General features: G+C 44.3%; 1 protein-coding gene and 1 long non-coding RNA gene across 5 annotated transcripts in view; one reads left to right on the top strand and one right to left on the bottom strand.

Moving 5' to 3' along the window:
* Window positions 1-15,323, top strand: part of LOC134209409 (zwei Ig domain protein zig-8) — a 969,833-nt gene that overhangs the window by 237,477 nt on the left and 717,033 nt on the right. The gene's annotated exons all lie outside the window — the stretch shown is intronic.
* On the bottom strand, window positions 12,380-13,043 carry LOC134214595 (uncharacterized). Its single transcript, XR_009979844.1, has 3 exons — window positions 12,709-13,043; window positions 12,542-12,649; window positions 12,380-12,485 (listed from the first exon to the last, which is right to left on the bottom strand). It is a non-coding gene; the product is annotated as an uncharacterized LOC134214595 (long non-coding RNA).

The following is a 15,323-nucleotide window of genomic DNA, read 5'->3' as shown; positions in this document are numbered from 1 at the left end:
TAACCTAACGGTCCGTATCATAATCTCACGTTGGAGACGAGCACCTGACAACAACCACCGCGCGTGAACCGCAATGACCTCTATATCTACATACTGAGGTCCCCGCAGCCCACCCACGACATGTTGGTTGTCGGGATGAGCAAAGTGTTCACTGCATCACAGGTGCCCTTACTGCACACGTTGGTTTTGTTCAAGACGCCACCACCGCTGCAGTTTCGACATAATCTGTCGAGATGCCGTGTTCACCGCATTCCATATAGCTTCCTCCCGGCACATCCTCTCGACGAGGTTGGGGTTGTATCCATACCACTAATAAGCAGCATGGCATTACGTTCTATCTCGAATCGCGGGCATGCGAACATCACATGCTCTGCCGATTCTACCTCACCTACACATTCAGGACACTCCGCAGAATCTGCGAAGCCAAACCTGTGTAGGAATTTCTTAAAGCAGCCATGTTCAGACAACACCTGTGTTAGGTGGAAGTTGACTTGACCATGCTTCCTATCAACCCAGTTGGACACATCTGGAATCAGTCTGTGGGTCCAACGACCTTTGACTGCGGTGTCCCATGCTCTTTGCCATTTAAGCAACGAAGCTGCTCTCTTGATACGTCGCACTTGCACCGAGTCCCTTTCGTTGTAGCACTCCACATCCTCCTCTAAGAGTATGTCGATCGGCATCATTCCAGCTATAACGCACACCGCCTCATATGATATGGTGCGATATGCGCTCGCGACACGTAAACACATCAGCCGGTGTACTCTGATCAATTTGTTTACATTGTACTCGGCTTTTAGTGCTACGGCCCATGCCGGCACGCCATAACGGATGATAGACAATGCTACGCCAGCTATCAGCCTACGCACTTGACTATGCACCGCCGATCTGTTGGACATCATTCGTGATAAAGATTTTATCGCCAATGAAGCCCGCTGACATGCATAATCGACGTGGCTCGTAAAATTGAGCTTATCATCGATCATCACGCCCAGATGCTTGAGAGACCTCACGGAGTTAACTGTGCAGGTCCCTACTCTTATTCTCGCCTGTTGCAACCCATGACGGTTATGCACTACCACGACTTCCGTCTTGTGATGTGCAAGGGACAACTGCCTCGAGTTGAGCCATTCCTCCACTCTGCCAATCGCGTATGAAGCCTTCAGTTCGACTTCGTCGAGAGTGTCTCCTGTTACCTCAGCATTACGTCATCCGCGAAGCCTTCTATTTTCACACCGGCCGGGAGACTTAGGCGTAATACTCCATCGTACATAATATTCCACAGAACCGGTCCAAGGATCGATCCCTGTGGAACACCCGCGGACACTACGATCGACTTTTGACCAGCATCAGTGTCGTATAACAGCACCCTATTCTGAAAATAGCTTTTCAGTATCCTGCACAGGTAATCCGGAACTCTCAATCGGTGCAGGGAGTCAGCAATTGCTGCCCAGCTAGCATTGTTAAACGCGTTTTTTACATCAAGTGTAATCAACGCGCAGTACCTAATACCTCTTCTGTTTAAACCTCTCGCTATCTTGGCCGTATCCGTTACCGCTCGAATTGCTTCGATGGTAGAACGGCCCTTACGGAAGCCATACTGGTGGGTTAGTGACAAAAGGTCGAAAGACAAAAGGTCGAAAGGACAAAAGGTCGAAAGACAAAATGTCGAAAGACAAAAGGTCGAAGGGACTAATGGTCGAAAAGGACAAAAGGTCGAAAGGACAAAACGTCGAATGTGACAAAAGGTCGAAAGAGACAAAACGTCGAAAAGAACAAAAGGTCAAAAGAGAAAAATGGTCGATAGAACAAAACGTGTTTATTATTATATATATTATATATATTATATATATTAATTATTGTGTTTTCTGAATTTAAAATGATGTTTTTTTCCTGAACAAAGAAACACCACGATTCTGCAAAGCAAAACACGACCAGAAATCTCTTCAATGTCTATGCCTAAACGGCACCGAAATTGGCGGAATCAACAACCAAAAAAAGCAACTAAGAACCAACAACAACTAAGTAATCCTTACCGGCGTTGCGCCTAGGCAGCACAAGAAGAACTTGCTAAAAATCGTAAAGGACCGGATGTGCGAGTCGCCCTCGCCAATGTAGTCAGCCTAGGAAGCAATGTTTAGTGTTAAAGGTTACACTTGTCTGTGCAGGAGAGAGCTGGAACAGGCATGCACTAGTCGGAATCTGGAACAAGCACTAGAAGAGAAGATTGGGAGATTATCCATCGATTAACTGGACAAAAGCATCAACTGGATTTCGGTGAGCGCTTTCCAACTTATCGCTATTGCTATTTTCGCAATGATATTGCCCATATACTGTGAAAGTGATCTAAACCAACAACTTTCATGGAAAAAGAATTGATCTTCATTCATTGAAGCTGTTGGTTTCAGGCACTGTTAGAATTATTCTCATATCAAAAAAGTTGCATAGATGTTAAATTTAGATAAGGTTTACCCGCCATATCATCACTTAGTAATTTCACTATAGTTCGGTAGGCACTTAGACACATGCGGCTAAATATTCATTTGGAGCTTCAATAGATATGAACTGAGAAGGGTTCGGCATGGTTCAGAGATTTGTTTGTTCAAACAACTTAAGTTCAATTGAACCTGGCCACCGTAACAATGTTTTCTTGGATTTCCGAAATTAAATCACGTCATTCTTCTGTACCTGTAAGCACTGTAATGTAGTTTTTTGCTTACATTGAAAAACATTTTGAATCATGATTCTGTGATTTCATTTAAACTTGGCGTGTCCTTCATTTTAGTTTTATTTTAAACATTTTCGTGAATTTAACCGAATGGTTCCAGTAGAATCAAAGAAGTTTGTAGGGAGTCCTTAGCATTCTTCTGAGTAGTTTTTCGTCAGTTTTCTTCGATTAGTGTACCGCCGAAGTATCAATGCATTTTTTTTTTGGTGGTGCATTTAGGCCGTTTACGTCACAGAGCTATTGAATTTTATATCAAAAATCGCGAAAATACTTCAAATAAAACTTTGTAAAATGTTTATTATAATTATCTTTGAAAGGCATGGTTTGATTTTTGTATTCAATGAACCTAGAAGAATCGTTTTGCTCACTGAGCAGAAAGTACAAATTTGGTAAATTTAGATTTGTTCAACGGATAGTTGTTGATAGATTGAGGTTAAGAAATCGCCTGTAAATTATTTAAAGAATAAACTGTAAATAAAATCGATATTAGCATACTCTTTCGACAGCTGGCTGGCAAGAGTTTAAATAAAAACAGATAGTCTGTGGGTCGAATAGCCAGCTTGAGGCAAACCTCCATGACCTACCTTACCCTACCCAACCACCAACTCCGTAAAACTTATGAGGGCGTCGCCAAGTCGGGGGCCTCTCGTTAAGTAAGTTCTACATCAACATTTCCTTTCCTATCCCTAGTTACGGTAAAGATGGGCGTGGCCGGGAGTAGTAATCCTCATGCTTATGCCATTTTTGTCTTAGATTGGAATCAAGGGTAATTCCCCACCTTGATTTCCGATAGCAATCTGGATAAGGATTCCATAAGAAACATGAGTATCACTAGTGTCCAATCTACGAAGTATACCGTAACAACGCTAACGCTAACGATAGAACAAAACGTCGAACGTGACAAAAGGTCGAAAGAGACAAAAGGTCGAAAAGAACAAAAGTTCGAAAGGGACAAATGGCCAAAATAGACAAGAAACCAAGACAGACAGAATCAATCTCGCACAAAACAAGTTTAATTTATTTCTTAAATCAATAATCTTTTTATCTCTAACAGAACTATCTAGATATTCATAATATTGTTTCATATTCATAGTAATTACTCCTTCTTTGAAAATTGCTCATTCTTCAACTTTGATTGATGAGATAAGTGTATTACTTCCGCTTGAAGTTGAAATGCATCACAAATTCCTTTGGAATACACTCAACTTGTTATCATCTTGTTCTTGATCGATCTTTTGTTCTTTTCGACTTTTTGTACTTTTCGACCTTTTGTCCCTTTCGACCTTTTGTCTCTTTCGACCTTTTGTCCCTTTCGACCTTTTGTCCTTTCGACCTTCTGTCCCTTTCGACGTTTTGTCTTTTCGACTTTTTGTCCTTTCGACCTTTTGTCATTTCGACCTTTTGTCTTTCGACCTTTTGTCCCTTCGACCTTTTGTCTTTCGACCTTTTGTCATAGATTCCATAATGGTTGCTAGATAAGCCACCAGCACACTCTGTATAAGCCGACAATCTATTCAGAATGACCCTCTCTAGCAGCTTTCCAGCTGTGTCGAGTAGGCAAATTGGTCTGTATGCCGAAGGATCCCCCGGCTGTTTGCCAGGCTTCGGTAATAGCACCAATTTCTGCCGTTTCCATCGATCTGGGAAGTTTCCTTCGTCCATGCATCTCTGGAGGCAGCTCCTGAACATATCTGGATTGGCAAGAATGGCGTGTTTAAGGGCCAGGTTTGGAATACCATCCGGGCCTGGCGCCTTATTGAGCTTAAGTTTTCTTGCGGCTACGATAAGCTCTTCGTTAGTCACTAGCGGTACCACGTCAACTGACTCGTACGGTGTAGCGGGCCAGTTCGATGATTCATGCCTCGGAAACAACCCGTCGACTATTTTGGCCAACATCCCGGAGATTTCTCAGGTGGCGTGGTATTGGTCCTAGCCATCACCATCCTGTATGCATCTCCCCATGGATTGTCGTTTGCCATCCTGCACAGCCGCTCGAAGCAGGCTCTCTTACTACATTTGATCTCGTAGTTCAGAGCTCTGCTCGCTGTCTGGAACACCCTGCGTCTCTCGACCTTATCAGCGTCTGTTCTGGCACGTCGCAGCCTTCTCTTTGCTCGAAGACAGGTTCTACGAAGGTCTGCAATTGTGTCAGTCCACCAGTACACAGGTTGCCGGTTTCCGGGAGGTTTGGTCCTCCTAGGCATCGTCACATCGCATGCACGGGTTAGTACATCGATTAACTCGTCGCCACTTAATCCCGTTGTTCGCGTCTCCCATCGTAGTGATTCCTCCAAGAGTTCTGGGTTGAACTGCGAGGTGCGCCATCCTAGATCGGCTTTGCCGATCCGCCTTGTGGTTGCTACGGGGGTATACCGGATCATAAAACGAATTTCCTGATGATCGCTGGAGGTATGCCCCTCATGAACCTCCCATTCTGGCTCCACCGTCCATCCCGCGCTGCAGAACGTCACATCGATGCATGAATCACCGTTCGGTCCCCTGAACGTTGGCACTTGGCCTTCATTCAGCAGTTCAATACCGCTAGCGACTCTAGCAGGGTATGACCTCTGGCGTTTGTGGACCGGGATCCCCAGTCCACTGCCCACGCATTGAAGTCGGCTGCTACAACTAACGGTTTTAAGCCAGTTAGTTTTGCTGCAAGAATATCTACTACCCTAGTAAACTGCACTATACTCCTCCCAGGTGGAGTAGCAGTAGGACAGTAGCAGCTACAAAAGTAAACACCGTTTACCTTTGCTATAACGAAACCCTCATCATCAGGTGATGATACTATCTCCTGGATGGGATATCGCCCGCAAGTCCAGATGGCCACCATCTGAGACTTATCCGCAATCCAACTACCGTTACCGGCAGGGATGCGGTATGGATCGGACAGCAAAGCTACATCAGCTTTACACTCAGTAACCGACTGTTGTAGCAGCAATTGAGCCGCCTTGCAGCTGTGTTACCTGCGTGTCTGGATCCTTCTAGAGGCCGGACAAGCCTGGACACCGGTGAGGTGTCTGTTGTCTGTACCGGGGGACAGATCAGACACCTTGGTGCAGCCTGACAGGTGCGAGCTTGGTGGCCTTCAGCTCCACACCTACGGCATAGCTTACTGCGATCAGGTCCTTTACAGTCATAAGACTTATGACCGTTGCCAAGACACCTGAAACAGGTCTGAAGCGGTTGGCTTATACTTAGCGGACATACCGACCAACCCACTTTCAGTTTAGCCTTATCCATTACCTTTTTGGCCTCAGCCTGAGGTACTTGGAATGAGGCAACCTGCATTCCGCGAAGTTTTGCGTAACCGAACCGTAGATTCCTGGATCTCGACATTGCACTGATCTCTCAGTGCGTTGACCAGGTCTCTAGCCTCGGTTACTTCATCCAGGCCCTTGCACTGGATGTTCGAAACTGGACATAGGGCTCTTACTTGAACCCCATCGCCCAGGACTTCCTCCGTCAACTTTTTGTACTCAGTACTCTTCTGAGCAGCATCCCGCTTCAAGACGAGAATCATCTCGCCTCTCCGCGTCCTTCGGATGCAGTTGACATCCTCTCCTAGGCCAGCGAGTTTGTCATTAACTCTCATGGCCTTCAAGACTTCGGCGTAGCTCTTGTCGTCAGTACTGACGATAATCGCCTCGCCTCTGTCTTTACGCTTACCACTGACATTGGAAGGCGCACCCGTCTCCTTCTCCTGGTGTTGACATCTGCCAAATCGGATCAGTTCACTACTGACATAACACAGGATAAAATGAGTCCATTGTACCGTTTATGTTTTATTTATTTTATTTGTACCGGTCAATTTATCAACCTGAACCTTGCTCACAGTACCATAACTATATGATACCTCAGATTTTCTTAGATGCATTTGAACGATAATTCCAATTATCAAGAGCGAATTACCGTCGTGCGGGGCTTCTTTTGAAACGTTGGGCTACTTTGTACACTTAAGTTTTTTAATATTTTGAAACACAAATGCTGTTCATAAACATATCATGACTTCAACATTTTGATAAAATACATTTTTTTGCCATTTTGGATGGACCCTCCATAAAATCAGATTACCACTGCTTATAAAAACAAGAAAAATCTTCATGGGCAAATCTCAAGCTTTTTTCAGTTGCTGAAACTTTTACTTGGTAAACGTTGTTTTTGATATCCATAAATCAAGCCTTTGATTTACATCTGTATTATCTATCATCTGCGCAAGCACCCAAAATTGGGAATTAAGTGAATAAAATGCATACTTTGCAGAACTAATTCATTGAATAAATATTTGATATATGAAAAATATTTTTATTTTTCATTCAATCGCGGTAATGTTTTTGCATGTCCATATTAAATATATACAAAAATTACTGAAATCGTATAACCCTTACAGCTGATACAGCAACTCAAAGTTGAAGAATCCGAAAAAAAGTGTCAAAGAAACCCCGCACGATGGTTGGAGTACGTTCACACTTTACCACAATAGGAAAAGATTGTGAAAATGAAGTCGATGAGGGATGAATTGAAGTGTTTAATGAAACTGAAACTAATTCCATAGCTACGAACCAAAAATTTGTCGAAGGCACATTTTTCTAGTAGACCTCTAGGAAGCTTGAAATTATTCAACAGTAGTGTAAGACGAATTCCTCAAAAATACCCAATTAAAGCAATCGGAGATTGAATTTCCACGGAAAACTCTTCTTTAAATTGTCGCAAATGTTTCTTCTAAATTTTCTCTGGAAATTCATGTTAATCAAAAATCGGATTCCGAAATCACTAGGAATTGATTAAAATTGACGTACGATGTAGACATCTGCTCATTCCATTGATTCGTCTCGTAAATGCAATTTTTTTCTCAGACACCTCAGGCATAACGAAAGTGAATCTCGAGCCCACTACCCAATCCCACTATTACAAAAATACCAATACCAATTACCGAAATTGCGGTAATTTGAAGCTCATTAACTACGCCACCGGGAAATCGCTGGCAAATTTGGTCTGTTCTCCACCTAAATCCGTGCTGTGGCCGCTAACGAATCGTCAGCAACTATGTTCAGTACCAGCGGGGTACAGCGGGGTTATGCTGATTGAAATGTTTTTGAATGTTCAAGTTCCGAAAAAAAACTGCCCTTCAAGCAAAAAAAAGCAGGGAGCGGAAAGCGCCATGCAGCGTCACCGATTGCGTCACGCAAACAAATTTCGGAAAGGATTTCCGAGTGGGTGTGCTAGTAGCGCTCTGTGTAGAATTCCGCAGTTTGCTTCGTTTCACAGTTTGCAATTTTCTTCGCAGTGTGAAAAAAAAGGGAAAATATCGATGGAAAATGGGTGGGCGACTGTAAATGGCTTTGTACGATGGCGATGATGATGATGATGCTTCTTTCATGCTCGCGAAAATATCTCCGAATTGGGTCAGGATGAAAAAGAAAATTCAATCTAGTGCTGACCTCTTTAGAGTAAATCCTGGCCCAGATAGGATTTTGGAGCAAAGTGGGTACATTGGTGTGCGAAAGAAGGGCTGTATTGAAATAAATATATTCGATTCCTTCCGCTTCCCTGAATGATGTTTATGGAATTTGAATCTCATTATATCTGAATCTGGTGATAACTAAGTGCTAATCCTGAATAAACGACACAAACAAACATCAATTTCAATCATTTAAATAATCTTGTACTTAATAAATATCGACAAAATTCGTTCAAGAATTTCAAATTCCAAGATTCTCGAAACAGTCACACCCCCATTTCATAATATTCAATTTGAAAACTGACAACAAACACGATACCATCGACAATCGCTCCGTCGCGTCGTCGAGTCGGGCCGTCATCGTCGTCAGACGCAGTGGGCACTTCAAAATGCGTACCAACTGCGCTTTCCACCCCCTCCCACAATCGAAAACACAACAAACGACCGACAAAGAGCTGGGGCACCAAACATCAACACAAGACCCGCACAATAGTCATTCATTTGATGAACTTTTCATCGCTCGTTCGATCGCTGGCTCCTCGGTCTTGCATATAATACACCTGCTTCGAGGGTCCTGATGGGATTGAAATACCAACCGTTTGAGCTCTGATGTTGCGTTCAGTCCGTAGGCAACTGTCTGCGGCACCGGCGACGACGACCGTTCAAAGATCCCCCAGTCTGGGGAAATTATTCGCGTGACATATGCGCTTTGCAAAACAAGAGGGGACAGCAAAATGCAAATCGAGAATGGTGGCAGCCTGGCACCAGCATCTCGCTCGTTCTCACTCAGAGAATCCCGATAGGGGTGTCTGCACCTATCCCACCTATCCCATCGATGCATTATTTAAAAATTGACATAAATATCTGCGTACAATACTGGCACAACTCGAAATCTATAAATTATTAGATACGACATTTTGAAGCTTTCGCTCCAGCAACAAAACTAGTAATTAATTTGAATTCCGTGGATTTTTTGCATTTATTGATTCAAATCTTCCTTGAGTTCAGATCTTGAGGATCTACATAATAAACAAAGCGTTTTACAGGGTCTCAGTTTAAATTTGAAGTTGGCAATGCTACTTGAGACCAGTGTTGGTAAAATCACTCATAAATCTCAATCAACGAACGCTCCCGTGCGAAAGAAATCGTCTGCGATTTTGAAGGAATGCATCACGCATGAATTTTTCATGCTAAAACGCATCATTTCACTCATTTGCTAAAAAATCATTTTGGTTTCAAAACGTATTTGAAATCAATTTGGGGGCAATTTATTGCATATACATAAAAGAGTGTCTAATATTTTATGCGACAAACAAATTTCACTGTTTTTAACGAAGGAGAACAAAAGAAAACCTACGATGATTCAAATGGATGATTCAACTCATCCATGAGTTTTTAGGTGCTGAGTTGGGTGCGTTTCAACTCACGCTTGATTTGAATCATCCATGAGTTTTGAGATTTTGAGTTTTTACCAACACTGCTTGAGACATAATTAAACTATTTTCATCAAATCGCAGTGATACCAGAGCATCAACGGTACAGGATCAACAGAGTGGTTCATACGTTCCGGACATCATTACACCAGTATTTACAAATCACAACATTTTTAAAATACCTGCGGTACTCCAAATCATTCTTGAGTTCAGATATTGGAGGTCTTCAAGGCCAACAGAGTGATTCATGGGGTCCCGAGCTTGTATGTTAGTTGGGGAAGCCCCACGGGACATTATTGCACTACTATATACAACATAAAAAATACAACATTTCCATATCTACGGTACTGCAAAGTCCAAACCATTCTTGAATTCAGATCTGGGGGGTCTACAAGACCAACAGAGTGATTCATAGGTCACTGAGCTTGTGTGCTGGTTGAAGAAAACCCATGAGACATCATCACACTACCATAGCTATGGTACTCTAAACCATCTTCTTCATCGATAAAATATTTGGTAGATGTTCTGGTAACGGGTGACTGTTTTTTTAAGAAATGTTTCTATTTTTGATGAAATTTGTGTTAGGTGGCCATTCATAAAGTACGTCACATCCTCACGGGGTCGGGTGATGGGGGGTCTAAGCAGCGTGACGATTAATAAAAAATTCTAGAGGATCAATACAAAAGGTGTGATGTTTTGAAAGTGTTTTTTTTTGCGTGACGTACTTTACGGATCCTAATAGATGTTCTTCACCATACAAATTTTTTGGCGGTAAAATCATCATCGAAGATCTTCATGTTGATCGAATTGAATATGAGGATCTGAATTCAAGGACTGTTTGCAGATATTTGAATAAATCTGTTACACCGCAGAACAGGCGGAGGATTCAATCACAAACAGTCAATTTTGAACATTTTTGCTGAAGAAAGTAAGGTTCTATCTCTTAAAACCGATTTTTGACAGCTGATTTTTGTCTTGGGTCATATATGATCCATCCGTAATGAATCGGAGTACTTGTGCTTTTCTGTTAAAATTATAGTAATCAGATGCCAGACATGATGGTACCATGTCCTCAAGGAGTCGATGAGAAACTCCTTCCCTCGCCTACCTCTTTGATAAAATAGTCCGTTCACCGCTTTCTAGGAGGTCACATTGACTCGACTTTTCCGGAACGAGGAAGGACGTAAGCTGACAATAATGGAGTAGCACGAGACGACAGTCGCAGTCATACGATTCTGATGAAATGCGCGTGCCTTCAGAATACCAAGGAGTGGATCAAGAACAGCACATCACAAAAAAGACAGCAGTAGCGAGCGAGCCTCTTGAAAGGAGGCTTCCGAGTCTCTTGAAAGGAGGCTTCCGAGCCTCTTGAAAGGATGCTTCCGAGCCTCTTGAAAGGAGGCTTCCGAGCCTTTTGAAAGGAGGCTTCCGAGCCTCTTGAAAGGAGGCTTCCGAGCCTCTTGAAAGGAGGCTCTGAGCCTCTTGAAAGAAGGCTTGAGGCCTCTTGAAAGGAGGCTTCCAGGCCTCTTGAAGGGGAGGCCTCTTGAAGGAGGCTTTGAGGCCTCTTGAAAGGAGGCCTGAGCCTCTTGAAAGGAGGCTTCAGGCCTCTTGAAAGGAGGCTTCCAGGCCTCTTGAAAGGAGGCTTCTGAGCCTCTTGAAAGGAGGCTTCGAGCCTCTTGAAAGGAGGCTTCTGAGCCTCTTGAAAGGAGGCTTCCAGGCCTCTTGAAAGGAGGCTTCCAGAGCCTCTTGAAAGGAGGCTCTGAGACTCTTGAAAGGAGGCTTCCGAGCCTCTTGAAAGGAGGTTTCCAGGCCTCTTGAAAGGAGGCTTCTGAGCCTCTTGAAGGAGGCTTGGGCCTCTTGAAAGGAGGCTTCTGAGGCCTCTTGAAAGGAGGCTTGAGCCTCTTGAAAGGAGGCTTCCAGGCCCTTGAAAGGAGGCTTCCGAGCCTCTTGAAAGGAGGCTTCTGAGCCTCTTGAAAGGAGGCTTCCTGAGCCTCTTGAAAGGACGCTTCCGAGCCTCTTGAAAGGACGCCTGAGCCTTTTGAAAGGGCGCTTCCGAGCCTAGTAGTAGGAAGTAGGCTTCGCAACCTCTTGAAAGATATTGCGAGCTTCCGGTAGCGGGTAGAGCAGAACTACCAAAACGGACAAAAGAAACTAAGACTGAGGGCTAAAGCACCAACAAAACAGCAAAACCACAAATCTTCAATTTAATACATATATTTGGGGATTGATCCCACTTTCCTTCCTACCTCCTAAGCATCTCTCTCTTCTCCTTTCTCTATATCTTCATTTTCTTACAAACTAACATTTGTCTTCCTTACTCACGGTTGCTTCGGGGCGTCCCCCTACGCTTCACCTGCACGGCAGTCATTTCGCCACCGCGATTCTCGCATGCCGTTCCCGAGGTTCTCACCGACGGTACTCCTCTGCCGGGGACCCCTCTGGCCGTCCAGCACGACCGGGTAGCTGGATGGGGTACCTCCGAGGCAGTCGATCCTCTCGTCGGGATGACGATGTTTCCGTACACCACAGTCACCAATCTTGCACCAGTATACACCACTCGACGGTTTCAAAGTCGTGCCACACCGATGGCTTGGATCCCCTCGTCGAGGCTAGCACGCCCCTTTCCTCCAGCCAAACAGCATCGATCGCGCACCGACGGCTGACGAATTCGATCCGGCACAAAAACAAAATCCGGCATAAAAACCCTGTGGATGTATGTTCACCCTCAAAATAATTGCCTTCTTAATCATTTCGAAAGAACTTACCCAGCCAGTGGGGTTTCTGTTCGCGCTGCCCGGATTCCGTGGCTCCGTGAATTGGTTCCGAGATGCTCTTAACGCCGCTTTCCGTCTGACAGACACTGCGAATTTGCGAAAGATTAGATTCTTTGTCGCTTTCGACGAGGGAGGGATTTACCTTCTGTTCGTCGAACTTCCGTGCTTCCGACGAACGATTACAGCTGCCTTTTGGGTATTATTCTCCTTTCCGAAACTCAGGTGAGTGACGATATCACGCCTTTTTCGTCTGCATGGGAAGAATTAGGTTAGGTACAAAACCATCTAATTTCCTTTCTTTTTTCTTACCTCGCGTGCCGTGCTTTTCCGGATGTATCGGCTCTTTTTATTGTTGATCTCACTAAGATCTAATCGTTACCGGATGGTTCAATGATCATCCGTCTGTTGCGCTGACAAGCGAGAAACACTGCACACCTTTTCCTCCGCGAGATTGTTCACGGCGAGGCGAATTTCACGTTTTTTGGCGCTGATTATTTTTCAGTTTTCCGGCTGTTCATGCGACACAGACTGCACGGATACCTTTCGTTCGTGAGAGTTGCAACACGCACTGAAACTTTACGATCGCGGCACTGGTCTCGGAGATTTTTGATTTGTGGCACTACGGTACGTATGGTCGTCTTCTGCTTTCGAGACCGCCGCAATGACACCGGAAGAGATTATTTTCTCTCGTGCTGCTATTCCTGTGGTGTGTGTGCGTCTTGGTTTGACGTCTGACGCGCCGCTTTATGAAAAGGCTTTTTCACCAGGGTTGGCTTGCTGTGCATTCGAAGTGACGGTTGATGCGTTTTTCGCATTCCAATTGCAATGTTTTTGTTCGTACTTTTACAGCTTTGCGAAGTGGTTCTTAAACTTATCGTGGCTAACAAACTTAAACGTAACAAAGAAAGTTTACAAACCTCTTGAAAGGAGGCTTCCGAGCCTCTTGAAAGGAGGCTTCCGAGCCTCTTGAAAGGACGCTTCCGAGCCTCTTGAAAGGGCGCTTCCAAGCCTCTTGAAAGGAGGCTTCCGAGCCTAGTAGTAGGAAGTAGGCTTCCCAAGCTCTTGAAAGAAGGTTTACAAACCTCTTAAAAGGAGGATTCCGAACCTTTCGAAAGGAGGCTTCCGGACTACTTAAAAGAGGGCTTTCGCACCTCTTGAAAGAAGGCTTCCAGGTCTCTTGAAAGGAGGCTTCTGAACCATGGTTTGAAAAATGGTTTCCGAGCATATTGAAAGTAGGCTTCTTAACCTCTTGAAAGTAGGTTTCCGAACGTCTCAAAAGGAGGCTTCTGGGCCTCTTGAGAGGAGGCTTCCGGGTCTCTTGAAAGGAGGCTGTCGTGCCTCTTCAGAGTAGGATTAACAGCATCCCAAAGAAGGTTTCCGAACCTCTTGAAAGACTTCTGGGCCTCCTGAAAGAAGGCTCCCCAACCTCTTGAAAGAAGGTTTACGAACCACTTAAAAGGAGGATTCCGAAACTTTTGAAAGGAGGCTTCCGGACTTCTTAAAAGAGGGCTTTCGCACCTCTTGAACGGATGCTTCTGAACCATTTGAAAAAAGGTTTCCGAGCATATTGAAAGTAGGCTTTCTAACCTCCTGACAAAAGGTTTCGGAATCTTTCAAAAGTAGGTTTCCGAACGTTTTGAAAGTAGCCTTCCAAACCTCTTGAAAGGAGTCCTCCGATCCTGCTTCTAAGGGGGCTTTTGAGAAGCGTTGAAGGATGCTTCCAATCTTCTTGCAACGGAGCAACTGAGATTTTCGTCCTTCATGTCTCTCAAACTGTGGCTTCATAACGTGTAGACTCTAACTTTTAGTTCAGAAGCAGTTCAGAAGCATATTCTCAACATATCATTAAATATTTTGTTTCAATCAGGTATATTGCATAGAAGATTTTTAAATTTGTTCATTCGTCTTTATGTTCTTTTGATTTTTTGCCCCTCAGCCCTCCATCCACTGTGCTGGTTGTGGAGGAAGGATTCAATAGTATTTGAGTCATTAATCGCCGTGCATATTATTTTCAAGACAAAATTTTGGCGGTGAGAGCGATGACCCATTCTAGACCCATTGTCAGCCCCGATGACGGTAAATCAAAAATCTATCAACAAGTTTCGATTCCAATTGATTAAAATCCGCCATTATGCATTTTTGTCCGAGGTACCCCCTGGGCCGAACCGAACGCCAAACTGGCACTACGACGCCACCGACTGGATTTCGACGCGAATTTTAACGAAACTCGCCCACAACCCTTCCCGAGTTCAACAAAACCGCCCTTGACGCCGTCGTTACCTACATCTCGAAGACACTAAGGCACTAAGGTGGTTAGATGGTGTGATTAAAGCGAGAAGGAAAGGCCTCCGAGCGTTACGAAGACTATGAAGAGTTAAGAAAATTGTTTTGAGGTTTTTAGTGGAATGTCTTCACTTATCAAAGTACCTTCCCATTTAATTCCACCACTTGATTGTACCTTGACAGATACGTATTTCGACTTCAACAGTAAGGTCGTCTTCAGTGTCTCGTACTTGACTCGACTCGAGACACTGAAGACGACCTTACTGTGAGAGTATTTTCGATTTGGAGAACTTCATAGTCGTACTGTAGAGTGGCTCCAACATATGCCGGTCCTTGTTGAAAGGTCGACCCATTAAACTGCCAGATGCAACCGATGATGTTGAGGGATCTTAGGTTTGGAGTTCGTCGAAAGCTTTTCGGATGTTGTCGTTGTCGACTCGAATGCCTACTACAGGTCTTCTGTTTCACGAAACCAAAGGTTGGCGAACTTGATCAACGATACCAAACAGCTCATCATGATGGTGATAACCTTCAGTACGAGACATGGCGTTGCCATGGTTCTCACATCAGCTTCGTTCACCTCGAAGTCATCAGTTTGGTCATGCTTAATGGTTACCCATCAGAGCACATGCCTGAGTACA

The sequence above is a fragment of the Armigeres subalbatus genome, chromosome 2 (assembly GCF_024139115.2).
Source record: "Armigeres subalbatus isolate Guangzhou_Male chromosome 2, GZ_Asu_2, whole genome shotgun sequence".
Taxonomy (NCBI): domain Eukaryota; kingdom Metazoa; phylum Arthropoda; class Insecta; order Diptera; family Culicidae; genus Armigeres; species Armigeres subalbatus.
The sequence above is the reverse complement of the archived record's forward strand: the minus strand, read 5'-3'. Positions and strand labels throughout refer to the sequence as shown.